Below are 19,139 nucleotides of genomic sequence, written 5' to 3' on the forward strand. Positions count from 1 at the left end.
CCCTTATCACAAGAACAAGAATCATCCAGCGGAGGAGCGCCTGCCTACAAACATATGATTCACTTTAGTCAATTAGCTTGTTCGTACAACAAAGCTTTTTATACCTCAAAAATATCTTGCCTTTGTGCTGTTCATTCCAGAGCCTAATCTGAAAATCGTAAACAAGCATGTATTTACGGGGAAGCCCAGGGCCCTGACAAAAGAATGAGGGGGGGCATGTCAGGAAAAAGTGATCAGGAAGACCCAAAGCTAAAGAGGACTAGACTCTGAGGTAAGATTCAAAGAAGGATAATAACACAAACCGTTTTCTTTCTCTTTGACACATACCATTTAAAACCTGCAACATTTAGCCATAAATCAACTGTGTATATAAAATTAAGCTTCAAGCGGTGCCAACATCTTGGCACGTCAAGCTTAATTACTCATTTGTCCACGTGTTAACCCCAAGGTAGCACAGTGTGGAAATAATGTGGCAAGGCATGCTCGGGGAATGCATCGTTTAGATATTTGGGTTTTTGAAACTATAAAGAAGCCTGTGTGCGTGGCTCAGGCTTGTAGGATTTGTTAGTTTAAAGCAAGTACAACATGCTCAGTCTGGGAGATTGGACACCGTTTCAGAGAAATGAGTCTTGTTTCAAATTCTTTCCCTTGTTATTGTTACTGACCTGCTTCAAGTGTCTGCAATCGGGCGCACTTTGTGCACTTGAAAAAAATCAATACTTTTGTCATATATTTGCAGATGCTCAAGCAAACATGGGTTGCATTGCTGGCTCAAGATATTGGCTGTTCATCAGGACAAACGGGTTTTTTTAGGTGCAACATTTCCGCTGTGAAGGGTTGTGCTAAATGGCCACGTTGTACACTGATTAGAAAGTGTGACATCACTAGCTTGTCAAATCTGTACAAAGATTGTGTCAAGGGTACTGAAAGGAGCTTTGTATACTATAAAACATGCAGGGACAAAAGAGGGAACGGTGTATGTCTGTTCAGTGTAGAGAAAGCTTGAGAAAACATTCCTGTACAGCTTCCCATCTGGAGCACATAAAAAAGGCTACATAACCATATTGGCAAAAGAAAATATGAAGGAGACAAAGAGGAGTGGAATTAAAACAGCATCTCCCTATTCTTGCTGGTTTTATTCAAAAGCTGTGGTGCCTGGGGGCTGTTTGCTGGCTCTCTATCTGCTGTATTGCTCTAAGGGAAACATCCCTCCGGTTCTGCTTATCTAAGCACATCCAGTATGGTCCAGTTTTTGACCCACTGTTCACTTTCAGCCCCAATGTATTCTCATTTGAGCTGTTTGTGTGGTCTATTGTGAGTGTGGTAAAAGGCTGACAGCACAGGGACCACCAAGGAGAATGTAAGGCCCAGTGGCCTCTATCAACAGGGGAGGCCAGTTAGGCCTGCACCAGAATCCAAATGTCATGATATTAAAAAACATCCATCCATCCATCCATCCATCCATCTGCTTTGAAAAGTATGTATCTAAATGTATCTAGTGGAGATTTTCATCTTTCAGTCAGTGTTTCTCACCAAAACATATTCACCCCAGTTACACCTGATTCAATGTGTCTTGGAAAGATGAGATGCAGATCAAACCACCCCCATGGGCATACCCTGATTTGCATGTAGCCATGGAAAACCAAGACTGATGCATTTAGATTAATGATCTTGCTAACGGAAATATATGTATTTGTGCCAAAGTAAGTGTATGTAACCGCATAATAAACACGATGGGGTTCTTTTTTCTTTTTTTTTTTTGTCACATTTTGGTTTCTGTATTTTTTACACCAATGTTTCATCTAGCAGTCTTTGTCTTCCCCGTTTTGTGTTGGTGCTTTGCTGTGATTCTTGTGTAAGCATTAGTAACAGTCAACCAGTTACATAGTGCCAAAATGATGGATGTCATGTAGTCCCCTTTTCAGTATATACACATGGCCAATCTTTGAGGTGAATGCTCTTTCTTATTACATGGGCGATTTGATGTGCTAGTAGCTAATGATTTGATTCCAGCTGAGGTAATGCTGGGATCAGGCTACATAATAATTTAGTTTTGCCTGTCAAGATGGTAACTGTGTCAGATTGGGTGGTCATGCAGTCATACATTCTTGTATTGTCTTGACCAGAAGCCTTCTATACTTGATTTTCATGATGTCCATGCTTGTGATTTGGTGATTATTGGATCATAACATGTCAGCAGTGAGCTTGGCAAGGTTACTATCATGCTCTGTGACAGATCTGCAGCCATGTTCATTTTCTTCCAGCTCACTCGGCTGACTCATCCCGCCTTCACAGCTCTGGATGGGACCAGCTGGGAGGCTCGCATGTCGCAAACGCATAAAAAATGTGTATGTGTAGAGCAAGACTCACACTGCCAACAGAGATCTCATTTTTCCATTGTCCATATCCTTGATGTGTCAGTTGGGTCTCTTTATCGTTTTGAGTAACGGACTTGAGACTAATGGATGTTGTGGGGGGGCGGGGGAGTCTTGTTCTGATGCCTATCCAAACATCAGTTTTCAAACTAGATAAGTGTTCATATTTCATCAGTTTGATGTCAGTGTTCCCATTAAGTTCATGTGATATCACAATGTGGTATTTCATTTTTGGAAACAAAACAACTTGGCTTAAAGTAAAAGGAATTCAATTTTTTTTACAAGATTCTTTAAAGAGATCCTTTTTCAGAACTGCGTCCCATTTTTCACTCCAATTTTATTTAGTAGTTTGCCTCTCCGCTGTTTTTCAGAGCGTTTTAGCACCATAACAACTGCTTTGGTTGCACACAAGACACAGCTTTGAAATTATTTCAGTTTTGGATTGATGGTTTGCCAGTGTTGTAATTTAATCTCAAATTTAGCCTCATCTCACCTCATTTTTTTAGAATTGTTCACATAATAAAAGAGAATAATCAAAGAAAATTGGGGTTGTTACTAGCTGCTGACTGTGCGTGTCACCCTCCAAGCTCTCCCAAATCATGTCATCAATCCCTGGCTCATATTGACAACAGTGATGACACCACTGCAGCCTCTGATATGCTTTTTGTCCACAGAACAAGAGAGTGTTATTCCACACATTCCTGAGCAGAGCCTTTGTTCTCTCATGATGACCTTCAACTTATCTCTCCATCAGAGCATGTCTGGGAGGGAGAGGAGTGGTGGGACAAGAGAGCGGATTAGGGGTGAGGGGTACAATCTCGCACACACTGAAAGAACTGGTCTAGCTTGTTGAAAACGCCAAGAAAACGCAGGGGACTGGCTCTGTATTATTCTGCTGTAATATTCTCTACTTGTGTTTGAGTCTAACTGTAAGGAATTAAAAGTGTGTGTGTGTGTGTGTGTGTGTGTGTGTGTGTGTGTGTGTGTGTGTGTGTGTGTGTGTGTGTGGTTTATGTCCGTGTGTGTTCTGGGGTTTTCATCTTTGTGAGAGCCGGTTTGAGCTTCAGACCTTCGGAGTCAGAAAGCTTTGTGAAGTGAAGTCATTTTGGCCAGTTTCCACTTCTGCGAGATTCTATTTTAGGACTACGCTTTGGGTTTAGGGCTTCTTTTATATTTAAGTTTACCATGGAATCAGAAAAAGGAATTTGATCATCAACCCAGGCAAGCAATCTCTCACATCATAAAGTGACATGTAGGTCCCAAATTCATCTCAATTTTCAGTTTGGTCTATTTGGTTGCTCCAGGCTTCCCACACAGGAAGCTTACTTGGTAGTGGTTGCCATGGTTGCCTTCCTCCAGTAGATGAGGGTCCTGACAGTTACTGCATGTTCTGCTGTAGATCAGGTTTTGGTGGTTTCAGTGGATCTGCGCACTCACGCACACATCCGACTGGATAGGAAACAGTCCTGGCGTCCCTGTTCCAACCTCTCAACTTCACTTTTGTACTCAAAATGTCAGCTTCACATTATTAAGTCATTTCAGCCCCTTAGGATCCAAGAGCAACACTAAATCTGTCACACGTCAACCGCTCAGGCCAAGAAAGCATTGAGCTCTTTTGCTAGAATACTACCTCTGATCAAAATAATAAAGTCATTTTGAGGGAGTGAATCAAAGTGGGGAGGCTGCTGCTGGCCTCAGCTCTGTGGGGCTTGGCTCTCTTATCTGATCTGGTGTCTGTTTTTCTGCTAGCTATTATCTGCTATCACATATGCGCTGCTTTCGCTATGTGCTTGACCAGATATCAGTCTTGATATCAATAAGATTTACTGCTGTTGGATTATATCTGCCCAAGCAGAACAAAAGACTAAAACATTTTCACTAATTAAACAGTGAATGTGCATCACAAAACCAAAAATCACTAGCACACAGAAGTTGTTACAGTTTGAATATGTTGGAGTTTACTTGCCACTAGTACAGAAAAATCAAGGGAAGTAGAGAAGTGGTATCAGGTGGTGCTTAGCCTTGTGTTCTTGTTGTTTCACACCACTGCTCCAAATGACTCTGACACTCTGACTCTGACTTATTGAATTACTTCACACTCCCAGCAACAGTATGCCTGCGAAAACAGTAACCCAAGAACAATTTTGCTGTTATGAGTTCATATTTAGTTTTATATAGGGGGATAACAGCAGTTTAGTGGGGAGTTGTGAAACTTGTAATGAACAAAAGAGCACATTATACTGTACACATCATTAGCTGTGTGGATGGGGAGTTCATTGTGAAGTTAAACTAGAGCAGCTGCTCAGATGCACTCCCTCTTAATGTAAATAACTGAATATATAACAGTATTACTGCTTCTATGGATGAATTATGTTGTTGGTAACTATGGCTTCCTATGAAGATGTGGGCTTGTGTGTGTGTGTGTGTGTGTGTGTGTGTGTGTGTGTGTGTGTGTGTGTGTAAGGGTTCTGACTAAAGCGCTGTAGACTTTTCACATAAGTCCCTCTTATGGCCCCGTAAAGCCTGATAGCCAAACGCCATAGGGTTAATTGGAGAATGTATGTCTATGTACTTGGCTACAGCTGAGGTCACAGGGTGCTAACCCAGCTAATCAACATCAACTGCTTGCAAATTACCAACACATGCTGCCTAGTTAGTGTAGGGTGTGGGCCTGAGTTTGGTGCAAGAGGTGGGAACAGACTGATGAGCGTAGATGAGCTGGATAGCAGGAGTGTGCGCCTGAGATGCAATCAATGGGTGTGTTCTGTTCACGTGAGAAGTTGACTGCACGAGGTATTCAGCCATGTTAAGTAAAATTCCAAACCGTAGGACGCTAAAGTGCCCGGTTCAAAGGGAACTGTGTAGGGAAGAACTGATCAACAGGTCATCAGTTACGATATTACGATATCCAAAATCTAGTCTCATATCACGATATCAATATAATATTGATATATTGCCCAGCTCTACATTACATTACATTTAATCACAAGTTACATACATTTCAATAGAATAAGTTTGTAATTGTATCTGTTTTTGTTTCATTTTATTTAAGTAGTAAAATGTCCACAGTAGAAACAACGTATCCAAGGTGTTACCAGGGTAACAGAGGAAGTGATATCATCATTGTTGCTGACATTGCTGTGTGTTCCGAATGGAGGGATTTTGTTCCCTGAACAGGGAGCGCTGTTTATGTACACTGTGAAACGGACCACAGCTGATATCTTTTTAATATTGATTGTTGGCACTTAGGGCTTGTTATAATTTCAGTCGCTCCCCTTTTTTTGCACTGCTGTTGTTAAAAAAGCAGACTGAAGTGTAATTGATTTCTTCCCTCAGAAAATCAGTGGATTTGAAAGAACCTTTTTTTTGATCTGCCGCAGTGCAGATAAAAACTGCGTCTCCATTGCCATTTAATATTATAATGCAATGCAAGGATGAGTCCCAGAGCACATCACACATTTGTCAAAACCATGAACAGCTAGTAGCTCTGAGCTCTCTGGGTAGTGTTCTGTCTACTGAAAGCTGCCCAGATGGCTACTTCACAACCAACAGAAAGACTTGGAGGTGACTCAGCACTCAAGTTCCAGTGTGGATTTTAGCACACTTTACACTGCTGCTGCTAGCTACCATGTAAGGTAAAGAGAGGCTTTTTGTGTGTAGCACAATGCTCAGTGGTGGTGGACCTACTGAAAACCACACTCTCTCAATACTGCTGCTCTCCTAATTAGCTTCTCGTAGTTTCAGTCATGATTTAGGTCTGGACCGAAAATCTCCCTGTTCCCCCACCGGAGACCATAAATCTGCTTAAAGCTGACCCAGTCAGAGTGTGGGCAGCTCGCCGAGGTCCGCGTACTGTAGCGGTTTTCACGTCGCACACAGATTCTAATTTCATTAGCAGAATATGTATACAGCCTCTGTTTCCCCCTCCGCCAATCTGGCTGAAAAACAACATGCTCATGAAATATTGCATCTGCTCAGGAGTGTTGCTGATTTAGAGCAATTCTGATTTAGGTACTGTAGCAGGCAGCCATGTTAAACTTGGCAGTGCAGTCTGTGCTGAGCTGTTCTGGGCCCGGGGAGTGGCTGACTGACTTAAAGCTTGCCTCAGCATCCAGCTGGAGCTGAGTTCAACTCCCTGCTCTGACTCAGGCCTGAGTGAAGAAGCAGAAGCAGATGACGTGTGTGTGTGTGTGTGTGTGTGTGTGTGTGTGTGTGTGTGTGTGTGTGTGAGATTGGACTAAGGAGACGTGTAGTTACAGACATCATTAATATCTCCCTGCCCTGTGTGGTCACATTGTTGGAGTTAGACATCATCAGTCAGATCAGGGTGAGCGATGTTCAGTGGCTCTTGTAATAACCTAAATCTCTTTATAGTGTTTTTGAAACTGTCCCTTCAAATTATGCTTATAATAACTACTAGCACAACTTCAACACTAAGCACTGTTTCTGCTTGCTCAAATCTTCTCTTGTTGTCAAGTAACCGTTTTTATCTCCTGGTGTAAATGAAGAGCTATTTTTCTAATCAGCATCTTACTAAAAGCGTTGGACTCAGACATTAAAAGACAATTTGCTGAATGCTATGAAGTGTGTACTGTCGGTCCGGGGGGGGGGTGAATAGGTTGTGTGTGTGTGTATGTATGTGTATGTTTCCTCCTTATATGTAAATGTAGGGCTGGGCGATATGGAGAAAATCAAATATCACAATATTTTTGACCAAATACCTCGATATCGATACCGCAACTAACTAACTGTGTAATTGTAGTGTTGACTATTGGTGCTTTCACAAAATATTTACAGAATGAGATTTTTGATAAATAATCATCAGTAATGTGGATATAATGACTAAGTGGGTAAAGGCAAATAATAGAACAGTTACAACAGTCTGGTAAGTTCAGAAAGTGACATCACCTTACTGTAATGCAGCCTTTAAAACCAGGAAAAGACAACACTTATGTCATATTACAATATTACGATATCCAAAATCTAAGACGATATCTAGTCTCATATCACGATATCGATATAATATCAATATATTGCCCAGCTCTATGTAAATGTATTTTACTTATTTATTTGGATATTGTTGTATGTTGTCTGCATCTTTTTTATATATTAGCATGTGCTTTCTGTTTTGTTTGTTTGTATTTTGTCATCTATACTCCAACTGGACTGCACAAACATCTTGTTTGTTTAAAAAAAATTGGATCACAAAAAAAAGAAAACACAATTTTCTACCAACGTCAAAACAATGTTCGTCATTTCACATGAGGGATTTTTGTATTTATGTTTTTTTCTGTCAGCGTTTTCTCACTGGTTTTGAAGTGGACAGGCCTCTCTTGGATAAAGGTGATGTCACCTATTTCCACGTACCATTCAGGATTGAACAATATAAGAATTAGTATCTGGTGACACTTGATTGGTAGTTTGCCTGTGTTGCCAGGGAGATGCCACAGTCAATTAAATCTGATGAAACTACACCCACACACACATTCCTGACGAAGCAGAGTCTTGGGGTGTTTAACTCATACTAATTTACAACTATGTTTTGTCTAACTTGAGTTTTGATTGTTTATTTATCAAATAAAGAATCCTTAATGCCGATATGTTTTTGGTTAGGTTTAGCAGAACAAGCTGTAAACACAACATTGACATATTATCAGCATGAGAGGAGAGCTTCTGGACTGGAAAACCTAAACAATCATCAAATGCGAAATAGGGCTAGAAAGCTCCACACAGCTTCGGAGTTTGTTGACAATTCTGAGTTACACTTTACTTGAAGGTATCTACATAAGAGTGGCATGACACTGTCATGAAGGTGTCATAAACATTATAAGCAAGTCATAAACGTTTATGACATAACGCTTCTGTCAGTAAGTGTCATTCGGTTTTTGTCATGACAAGTTAGGGTTAGGGTTCATGTGTCATGTGTTCATGACAGTGTCATGTGTTCATGACAGTGCCATGCCACTCTTATGTACATACCTTCAAGTAAAGTGTTACCCAATTCTGTGTGGATTTGTCACAAGCAATACATTTCACATCACACATAGTCAGACCCATTGTCAATATAAACAAATCAATTTGTGCAGCTTAGTGTTGGGGATGTCTGCTCCAGTTGGCTGTAAACTATCCTACAAATCAAGGACTGAATTTTCTGAATCTCTTAAAGAGAGTCTTTTTTTACTTTTTTGATTAAAAAAGGGCCACAAAATGACAATTGGTAGATAATGGAATTGCAAAACCATAGTGTAACACAAGCACACATGGAGAAGAGTGAACCAACTGACTCGGAAAAGACATTCACACAACAATATCTACCCAAAGTGTGCTAACATTTGCTAAGATTAGCCACCGTAAGCCACTGGTCTTACCAGACCAAGTAGGGCTGTAGCAACAAATCTCCTGAGTGCATTCAATTGCACAAGGGTGAGTTTTATTACTAATCAACTCAACTCAACTTTTTATTTGTAATTGGAAGTTGTTCTATTACTTTTTAAAAGGACATAAAGTAGTCTTGCTTTTAAACCTGACAGGAACATGACATTTATGTATCATGCTAGCGCAGCGTGACGTCTGGGTGCTGTTTTGTTTGTGGTCCAGGCCCTGGTGGGACAACTCCCAATTTGTACCCACCCACTAACAGGTGCCACTGCTATTCTCACACAGGATACACTGCTTCTTCATGGTCAGTCTTGCATGTTACAGCAGAGCACTCGATCAGTCCCTGGGTGTGTTTTTGTCATTTTCAAATGTCAGTTATATTCCGCGGATCCTGCAATTACAAGTCTGCTGCTGATTCACACGCTCTCAGGCTGGCATTGATACCTCGCCTCGAAATAGGAGCTGTATATCAGCCTTTAATTTGGCATTAGCGAAACCGATCTGTTTTATCGCCACGGTTGGATGGCATGAAGTGTCAAAGCAATCAACGTTGGTGGAAACTAATAGCATTGATGAGCACATAGCCGTGTAACTTCATCTCCAGCCTGCACATGCCTTCATGTGGATTTACGCTGATAACCACCTGCATAAACTAGTGCTGAGTGCATAAAAAAAACACATATATATCCAAGAGTGTGACGGCTCATAAACAGTCTTTATTAATAGCTGACACTTTCAGATGTCGATTTCCACGGAACGCAACCAGGAGGTATTCTGGGTAGATTGCCTCCTAAAATACTGTCATGCTGTTAACCCCATAGAGCAGACATATAAACCTTCTCCTCTACCGCCCAGCTATATGTTTATCCTGGATTAGGTCATCTGTATCCTTACACCTTGGGGACCTGCTTTGAGCAGGAGGGCCAAAAGAGAGAGAGGTCCCTGTCTAAAAGTATTTTCTTGTCCAGATTTGTCGTACAGTGAAAGACACGGTGTGTGGCTGCTCACTCCCGTCGCTGCTCAGGATGGACTTGTGTTGTTTGTTTATGTAATAATTATGAATGGCATGCCGCTCACATCTAAACATCCTGCAAGTGACATGGGATTTTAATTATGAAAAGTTGTAGCTGCCCTTTTTTATGTGCACAGTTTTCCAACTGTGCTTCTCTGCCTGTGTGTGTGTGTGTGTGTGTGTGTGTGTGTGTATGTTTTACTCTTAAAGGTCCACATTCATCTAGTGAGGCCCAGTGGTGGCCAAAAGCTCGCCAAGCATACAACAGAGCTGCTGTTGTGTGATTGGTCTGAAGCTGTGTCAGCTCCTGTGGGAGAGAGGTTAAAAAAAAGAAAAAACCCGCTTCGGACAAGAATCCAATTTCTGTATACAACATTTAGTCCACCCTAAGCTTGGATTCTGATAGTCCTGAGTCAATCATCAGCTATTTTAGAAAATAGTGGTGCTTGTTTTTAAGGACAGTCTAAAAGGTTTTTTTGTTTTGTTTTCCAAAACCTGTCTTACCACTTATCCCTGCCACCAAGCTTCAGGAGAAGAAGGAACCCAGCATCTTATCTGATTCAATCTACATGCCCACGGGCCTATCATTACCGTGATTAATTAGATCAGGCTGATATTTCATTTAAAATGTTGACACGATTTGAAGTAGCTACAAAATCTCATCGTCCATATTTTTTAACTCCATCGCCACAATTGTCATTGATCTCTCCTTTTCATTTACTTTTACAAGAGATGTTGGTTGTCACCACTTGCCATATTGTCAAAAAAAAAGTGAAAACTGAAGGTAATCTGAATAAATCTAATTATTTACACACCCAGGGAAAATCAAAGATGAAGCCGAAAGCGAGGGGCTTTTAATCAGGTTGTGTTTACACTGATAACCTTACTTTGATTAAAGCACCGACATGACAATCACTGTAATTGCCTTGAAGATGCAGTACATAATTACTCTGTAATGTGTGTGTAGAAACTGGGATACTGCAAACCTTACACTGTGGCAAGCACCTTTTGTGTAACAAGCACTTTTCATGGCTGGGAAGTAAGTCTTCTTAAAGTTGAGAGAACTCATGAGTCAACAGAATCATCCGTAGATTCAATTTACAAACCAACCATGACATAACATGGCTGCCCCAAACATCACATAACTTCATCTAAAATGTCTGGCAACATGCAGCTGTATCTTAATTTGTTCAGGTTGTTCATAAAATGGCTGAACTCCGAGGCAGGGAAGGGGAAGCAGTAGGGGAGATGGATGAACAAAGGCAAGAGGAAAATAAACAAAGGAGGAAAAGTAAGCAAGCCTGTGCTACTTAGGGCACGGGACGATATGAGCAGACTGCAAGAAACAATCTTACATAATTTCAGCTTGTATTGAGTTGAAATATAAGTGAAGAAATCTGCCCGTAGAAGTTCCCCCAATGCAAACCTATTTTAATATTAATTTCTTAATATTATGACTTCCTCTGCCTTGTGTCAAACTCCCTTGGTGCTTGAAAATACCTGAATTGTGTAGCATTGCAGTTAGCATAAGGGAATAATAGGAAAAATGAACATGAAAAACTTTACTCTGAGAGACATTGTCGCAGTGCATATCGCATGCATATTTTCCACAAACTTTTGCATTATTCATAGAAATGTTGCCTCAATCTTTAATCAGATTAAGATCAAATGATTCCAGTGCATGCAAACAGTCAGTGTTATACGCGATGCCTCAGAATTTGCGACTTCCCAGTTTTCCCTCATTGTTGTTTTACAACAGCATTTTTCCTCATCCTTCTTCCCCCGGGTCCCTGGAGGTTAGATTCATATTATATCTCCCAAAGCAACAGCTTGCTACGATGGCATAACTCTTAATGATGGCTGGATTTGGGCTAAACCTGCTGTCAGAACAGGATATCTTGCTAATGTGTTGAGCAGGCCCTGTCCCGGCACAGGAGAGGACAAGAGACCAACAGTGTGGATGAAAGAGAAAGAGAGGGGGAGCAAAGAACAGAATAGAATAGGAGAATGTAAAAATGCAGTGACAAAGTCTTTATTCGGTTTAAAGTGATGAATCTGTCGCAGATGACGATGCTTTGATCGTGTATTGTTTTAGGACAGTACAGCTGTTTCTCCCCCATCTCGATCTCTTTTTTTCTTTTTTTTTCTTCCTCTCTTTCGCTCTCGCTCTCGCTCTCGCTCTCTCTCTCTCTCTCTCTCTCTCTCTCTCTCTGAGCGAGCAAGCTGGCTGACAAGAGCGCACAGCTGCACCCACAGCTGTGCGTCGGCCCACAGCAGACCCTGCTCTTTATCGGCTTGATTGGTCATGCACATGTGGTGTCATTACTTCCACCTCGGCATTGTCCAGCATGGAGGAGGGCCGGGGGAGGAGGGGAGGGGTATAGGTCGGGGTTGGTGTGGGTTCTCAGGGGCAGTGGTACCTGATGTAAGGCTTTAGCTAAAAGCAACATGCCCCCCCCCCCCCTTAGTGTTTGTTTTTGCCCTCTGTGCCCTCGAGGTCTTCCAGCACAGGCCCCAAAATGGTCTTCAAAGCAACACTTGTTTCTTTAAAGTGGCCATATTATGCTCATTTTCAGGTTCATGATTGTAATTTGAGATTGTATCAGAATAGGTTTACATGGTTTAATTTTCGAAAAACACCATATTTTTTGTTGTACTGCACATTGCTGCAGCTCCTCTTTTCACCCAGTATGTTGAGCTCTCTGTTTTAGCTACAGAGTGAGACCTCTCAACTTCTGTAAGATCTTTGTTGTCAGTCGCACATGCGCAGTAGCTAGGTAAGGATTACATGAGCTAGCTAGGTGTTTCTGCAACTTCGAACTTCCAACTGTGTGTGGAATACCTGCAGAACAGGGACATGTAATTAGTTCTATACAATTTAGTTTGTAGATTAGGGTGAATTTGTGTGTGTTGTAGCAGTGTTTTGCCATTGAGAATGAGCTAGCATGCTAGCGCTAGCATGCTAACGGTTAGCCCCCTAGGCCCCTCGTCTCGGCTAGTTACGTAGAAAGCTGTGCAGATTTTGACCAGCTCACCCGGAGACTGAAGGCAGGACACATTCAGAAACCGTATCTCACTCAAAACAGCATGGATGGATTTTTTTCAAAGTTTGTATGCGTGTGGAAGCACCAGAGACACAAAATAACACCCCAAATCCCAGAAAAGGTGATTTTTATTTCATAATATGGGCACTTTAAGGCTCTGACACACCAACCCGATAGCTGACCGTCAGCAGAAAAGGCAGTCAGACTGACTGCCTCCACGAGTTGGTCCAAAAAGTGCCTCGGAACACACCGAAGCGATGGCGACTTGAGCGTACGTTCTGCGCATGCGCGAGACATAATACATCTCCATAACAGCAGGCAGTGCTAATCTGTATTGTCGCCCCAAAAAATGAAAACCGGCAGCTGATTGGACGAATGCGTCACGTGGGTCTGGCTTCCCCTGAATTTCAAAGCCAGACCATAATGGCGGCTAGTTCGGAATACGATCTCGTATTTTCCGAAAATAATTTCTGAAAACATTTTAAGCGAGAAATAAGCCATGCTGTTGCTGAATCTGTCTTCATTTCAGATCGACAAAGGTCAGTTTAAAAGATTTTCGTCAGATTTTGAGAGACTCCAGTCACGCTCATCCCGACGGTCATTTCCGGGTTAGCACTCCACCAATCAGATTGGTCATTGAGTCCGACTGCCCACTGGCCGATTCAACATGTCATATCGGCCCAAATGAACACCGACGGTTCCTTCAACTGACGACGGCACAGAACACACCGAACAGACTTGAGTCTCCGACCTCGCCAGACTGTCCGACGGCCGATAATCAGGTTGGTGTGTCAGCGCCTTTACTCGGAGGTGTCTTCTCTTGGGGTCTGATATACACGGTGTTGGGGGAAATTGCCAATTGTTAAACTTGTTAAGTGATGAGAATGCAGAAGCTAATATTATCTCTGTCTTTGGTACATATCAGATGCTCTATCAAATAAAACATAAACATGAAATTGTCTCCGTGTTTGCCACCAGTGATCTATGCTAACGCTTATTAAGTTGAGCGATTCATTTCTAAAGTGAGAGAAATGAGAATCTGACTGTAGCAACTCTACTGCCTAAATCCCAGTTATACTGAGTTTACTCTGTACTCTCTTGAGGCAGTGCTCTTGTATGGTTGCTTGCGTTTGACAGCATTTAATGTTTGAGAAGTTTGGGTTTTTTTGTCAAATGAAAAAAGGGATTTGTAGGAAAACCTGTTAAGCCATAGTCCTAGAACACTTCTTTGGTAGACAGTTGGCTTCAGTGCTCCATGCTAACACTTGAGTGATGTATTTGTCAAAATGAGAATGTGTAGCACCTCTGTGAATATACTGGACCGTAGTACTGAAAGCTGGCATTGATTGCCTGGTCAGATTCATAGTCTTGTTTACTTATTCTTTGATCACATAGTTGAATGATTTATATCCAGATTTTGTTCATTTTAGACTATATTGTCTTCACAGCCTGACCTGGATTTTTGGGATTGATTCCAATATTGATATTTAAATAAAAAAGTCTGATAATTGTATTCTTTTTTACATAAATATTTTAGACATATGGCCCAGGTTATTCATCGTTTAGCCAAAATTCTTATTTGGTTGCTTGTGTTTAGACAACATTTAGCCTTTGAGAAGTTTGGCTTGTTGTTAAAAGACTAAAAGAATTTGCCTGAGCGATAGCGTGTTTCTCAATGTAAGTTATGAAAAAGGTTTTTGTATTGGTAATGAAACTCAGGTATGTCATCGGCGCTAGTATCAAAAGAATTCTAACACTACCCAGCCCTAATGCTTACTTTGTTGTTGTTGTTGTGTTTTTTTTTAAATTAAATTCAGATGAAATATGATGCAAGAATGACAAAAACAAGAGACTACTTGCTTTGTTTATGTGGGAAATGCCACTGACACGGTCTTCTCTCACAAAAGTTTCTTCATTTCTCAAGAAGCCCCGCCATACCTCACACCCTTTGAGACACCGAACCTTTATTTTTCATCATCTCCATTTTCTTTTTCCCCCCTCACGTACCACTTGCAGTTGAACTCCGGCCGCGCGCAGAAGTGCCAGCAGCTTGCTGCTACCACACACTCGAAGTCTCTGTCGTAACGAAGCTGCCTAGAAGCAGTAAAAACAAAAAAACAGTGACAAATAAGATCAAGACTGTTGTACACGCACGGGGTAGCGTGTTACATGGAGGCTGAGTAACAAAGGGTTTTTAAGCCTCCAAACGCTGCACAGCTAATTCTCTACACATGTGCTGAGTGGTGTCCCTCCGGCTCTCCAGCAGTGGAGTTGTGATCCAGATGCAGATACAAGGCTCTGAACTGAGCTGACCTCTTGATGGCACAAGGATCTGCATCGACTCGTGCCCGACTCTGTGATCACTGAAAGTGTTACTGGCAGGAGCAGCGCTGATGACGTGCTGTACGGGTTGAAATGCACCACCGACACAAATGGTGACTGTATATCAGCCATCATAGTTGGATGAGTGGCGAGTAAAGAGGACGGCCGTTCTGGCTCTAAATCTCTTTTCTCTGGGAGAACATGAAAAGTAGCAAACCTCCCGCCCCCCCCACCACACACACACACACATACACACACACACACCCCACCCAGAGAAACCAGTTTCCTGCCATGCCTCCATGCTGAAATCAGATCCCAGCGTCTCTCTGGCCTTGTTTTTCTTGGCAACGGCCGCACACAGACACACAGAACTGAGGTTCCCGACCATTTCCACCCACCATCACTAGCTCTCTTTTTTTCCCCGTCGCTCCTTCTCTCCGCCCCTGCTCTCGTCTTCATAAATTTACGGAGGAAACTAAGCCTTTATCTGCTTCCCCCCCCCCACAACCAGTTTTCACACTGCCGGAGCGTAAAGGTTTCACAGATAAAGCTGTGTGTGATGGCTCACAGTGTGATGACAAAAAGTGTGATGAGGATAGATGCTAGACGTGCGTGTTTCTCCAGACGTTTTGGGGCTGTAATTTGAGCCCAAGTCGTTCAGCCAGCACATATTTTAATGACATTTAACTATCTCCAGATGTAATTTGAAAAAGGTCCAAACAAATGCCTCATGAGGCTTTTAAGATGATATTTCTCTCTTTGCAGCCGACTGATGAATCTTGTTTTAGAGATAAGTTTCACAGAAACGTTGCTCTCTTTTTCTGACACTGAAAAACCCCAAAACTCCTCAAAGGCTTGTCTTTGTTGAGCAGGGCAGCATTCCATTGAGTTCATGCACAGGTATTTTTTATTTTTTTTTATACTTCTTCCAGTTCACTATCCCCTCAGCTTGGCCTGAGTGAGCCTAACTTGCCAGAATATGAGTGAGGCAAAGTGAACGCATTGTTTTCCAGCACAGCTCTGCGGCTTGTGGGAACAGGGCTGTAAAGAGGGTTTGAACGACAGAAGCGTGCACTCTGGTCAGTCTGTTCATTGTCGTCTGGTGTTTACATGCCTTTGGCCCTCACACCACTGCCATGGCCCGAGGCAGTTTAACTGCAAACCCATGAGTTAGTGCTGTCTGTTGAAAAGGTGCTCTGTCTCCGGGCCCAGCGGTGTGGAGGAGCGCTGAGTATGTGTGCTTTTCATGGATGGGTACACAAGGCTCACATTCCCCCTGCCTGTCTGCTTGTGTTTGTGTGGTTATGTGTGTGTACGCACATATGCGGGGGGTGGGGGTGGGGGGGGGGGGGTGCTACAACAACAAACTGGACTCATCAGTGACATTAAACAGTCCCATATTTCATGAAGAAAGCAAACAGAACTGGCTGTTGCTTTGCATTTGCACTCATTACAAGTGCATGCAAGTCAGCCGAGCCCCCTTCCCACAAGGACATTAAATCCAGAATCAAAGTCACTGATGGAAGTTTAGTTATCTCAGGCTATTAGTTCTACCCTTCTTCTCCCTTAACTACACCAGAGCACAAATGAAACCCACATGCCAAACGCACAGGCATCGTGAGTTACTGAATCAAAAAAAAAAAAGAACCGTTGCTTGGATTTCCATCTATTTGTCATGTGATGTTTTCCACTGAGGTGCTCGTGTGCTGCAGAGAGATGGGTGGGGGAGGCCCTCCTCGGTTGTTCCACGTCACCACCCAGGAGATGGAGTTATCACACAATTACAGCTGTTTAAAAAGATAGACATGCCTTGTAATGTAGCGTACATACACTGACCACAGCCCCCCTCCTCCCTGCGCCCGCCTTACTGGATCCATCACATGTCCGTCCCTCTGCCCATTACGCAAGGATACAGCTGAGCCTCCTCCTTCTTCTTTTTTTCCTCTGCATTTTTTTTGGTCTGTGATCCCTAATTTAATTCTGGGCTCAGCGGATGTTGCAGCTTGATCTTTGCACATCACAATGTCTCGTTGTTGTTGCATGTTGTAAAATATTGTTTTCCCAGCTTTCCCATGGCTAGTAATTAGAGGCGTGTGATGCGTAGACTGAGAAAGCGGGGGTGCAAGGTGAGGTGGGATGTGATAGTGGGGATGAGGCAGGGGCTGTCTTCCCCTCAACTGCTTCCCCCCTCCCCCTACCCAACCTCACCTCACCCACCCTTGTTGTGTGTGTCTCTCCAGCCAAGGCCAAATTAAAAGCCTTTGCAACAAACATTCATGTTCAATTAAAAGCTCCCCTCTGCGGCCGCGGAGAAACAGCTGCAGAGACTCCACGCTGTCTGTTCTCCTCAGTTGTTGTTGAGAAGGTCGCGGCTCGTCTCCCGCCGGAGGTTTACACCCCCGACACACACAGGCACACATTAAACACTGACACTGAACAGCTAAGATAGCGCAAACCAAAATCCCATCCAAATGTTTACATGAGAGGCGGTGTCCCCGTTTCATCGTTCCCTTATCAGTCCAGCATAATAAGGCGCAATTACAGAAAAAGATAGCATAATGTGGATAAAAAGCCACTAAGAAGGGGAAGTGAGTAATAGCTTGTAAACAGATACTCTCCGGCCCGTATTATTTGATGGAAAAAGATGTGTACCTCAAAGACCTGAATGAGCCCGTCTGCAATTATGCGTTATTTGCTGATTTAAATGCTGGTCAGACTTTCCACATCAGAAGCTCTGATAAGACATCTCACTATTATCATTACCTCTGATTGATCTGTTTGTACACTGCAGAATCAGCAGGACAGTTCATTGTCAATGCTTTATAATTTTTCTCTCTCACTTTTCTGTGTTGTCAGAGTGAATACTAACGAAAGATTGGCAACGAACCCCCCCCTCTGTTTATATATGCAATGGAAATGTAGTCGGTGGTCTAGAACTTAAGAGTGTAATGTATACAGTACGTTAAGATTTTGATTTGTAGGTGGGGAGTATGCTTGCAATTTTAAACCACAATTACTCAAAAAGAGACCCAAGAGTTTAACATCACAAATGTCCTAAAACACATATTAGCCTTATACAGGCTTTTTTTGTAGCCAAAAGTTCACTTTTCATAAGAGAAAATGCTTTCACTTGAATTCACTGCTGCACCCATTATGAATAATGCCCTTAAATCCCAAGGCTTTTGAATGCATCAAGTCAAGTTTATTGTTGGGTGGTCGCTTCCTCCTTGCTGAGAGGTGAGGAGAAATGATAATGTGGTCAGCGATGGCTTCCACAAGTGACTCGCCGGCTGGCTGCAAGGGCGAGGGCCGTCTGATCTAGCCTAAATTTAAACCTGTGGACAGACAAGTCTAGCCAGCGGCCAGCCTCATTCCAGCCGCTGATCATCCACGGCATGGAGAGAGAGAGACAGAGACAGAGAGACAGTCAGCCTCGGGCCTTTAAAGTCTATCCTCCTACTCCTCTCACTCCCTTACTTCCCTCTCTCTTTGCTTTGAAATTATACTTTATAACACAGGCTATGTTCTCCAGCCTCCAGACTCTCCAGAAGTGGGCGCAAAATTGTATATATTAGAGTACTTAGAGCATTGTTGAGGTGAAATATAGTGCACCAGTGGCATTCATTTACTATTCAATCCTTTCAGGACTGTCTTTGGCTTTGAAAAGTTGTCATTTTTAACTAATTATCTGCAATGTTTTCCAACAAATCCATTTGGCGTCTTTCTTCTGATGGATCTCACACAACAGTGATTCAATTTGTACAAGAGCTGTTTTTCATTTAATTTGCTTTTATGAACACCTGGGAGGATGTTTCCCAGAAAAAAAAACCTCAGGCACACTGGAAGTGATGCATTTTATGGTTTCAGCTGCAGCACAACTGGTTTGTTTGGAATGGCAGTAAATAAAATATGAAGCCACAGCAGTGATTGTCACCATGCCTGAAGAAAGAAAATGCCGGAACCAAGAGACAATCTAAGGAACAGACATGATACAATGTACCAAAAAAG

General features: G+C 42.5%; 1 protein-coding gene across 3 annotated transcripts in view; it reads left to right on the forward strand.

Moving 5' to 3' along the window:
- pdzrn3b (PDZ domain containing RING finger 3b) overlaps window positions 1-19,139 on the forward strand; it is a 105,924-nt gene that overhangs the window by 25,992 nt on the left and 60,793 nt on the right. Inside the window, exon 1 of one of the 3 annotated variants that reach the window (XM_078247723.1) lies at window positions 182-271. The exons of the other annotated variants lie outside the window; for them this stretch is intronic. The gene's annotated coding sequence lies outside the window, so the exon portion shown is untranslated. Of the gene's footprint in view, window positions 1-181; window positions 272-19,139 lie in introns of those variants that run through there. 3 annotated transcript variants of the gene reach the window in all.

The sequence above is a fragment of the Sander vitreus genome, chromosome 4 (assembly GCF_031162955.1).
Source record: "Sander vitreus isolate 19-12246 chromosome 4, sanVit1, whole genome shotgun sequence".
Classification (NCBI taxonomy): Eukaryota; Metazoa; Chordata; class Actinopteri; order Perciformes; family Percidae; genus Sander; species Sander vitreus.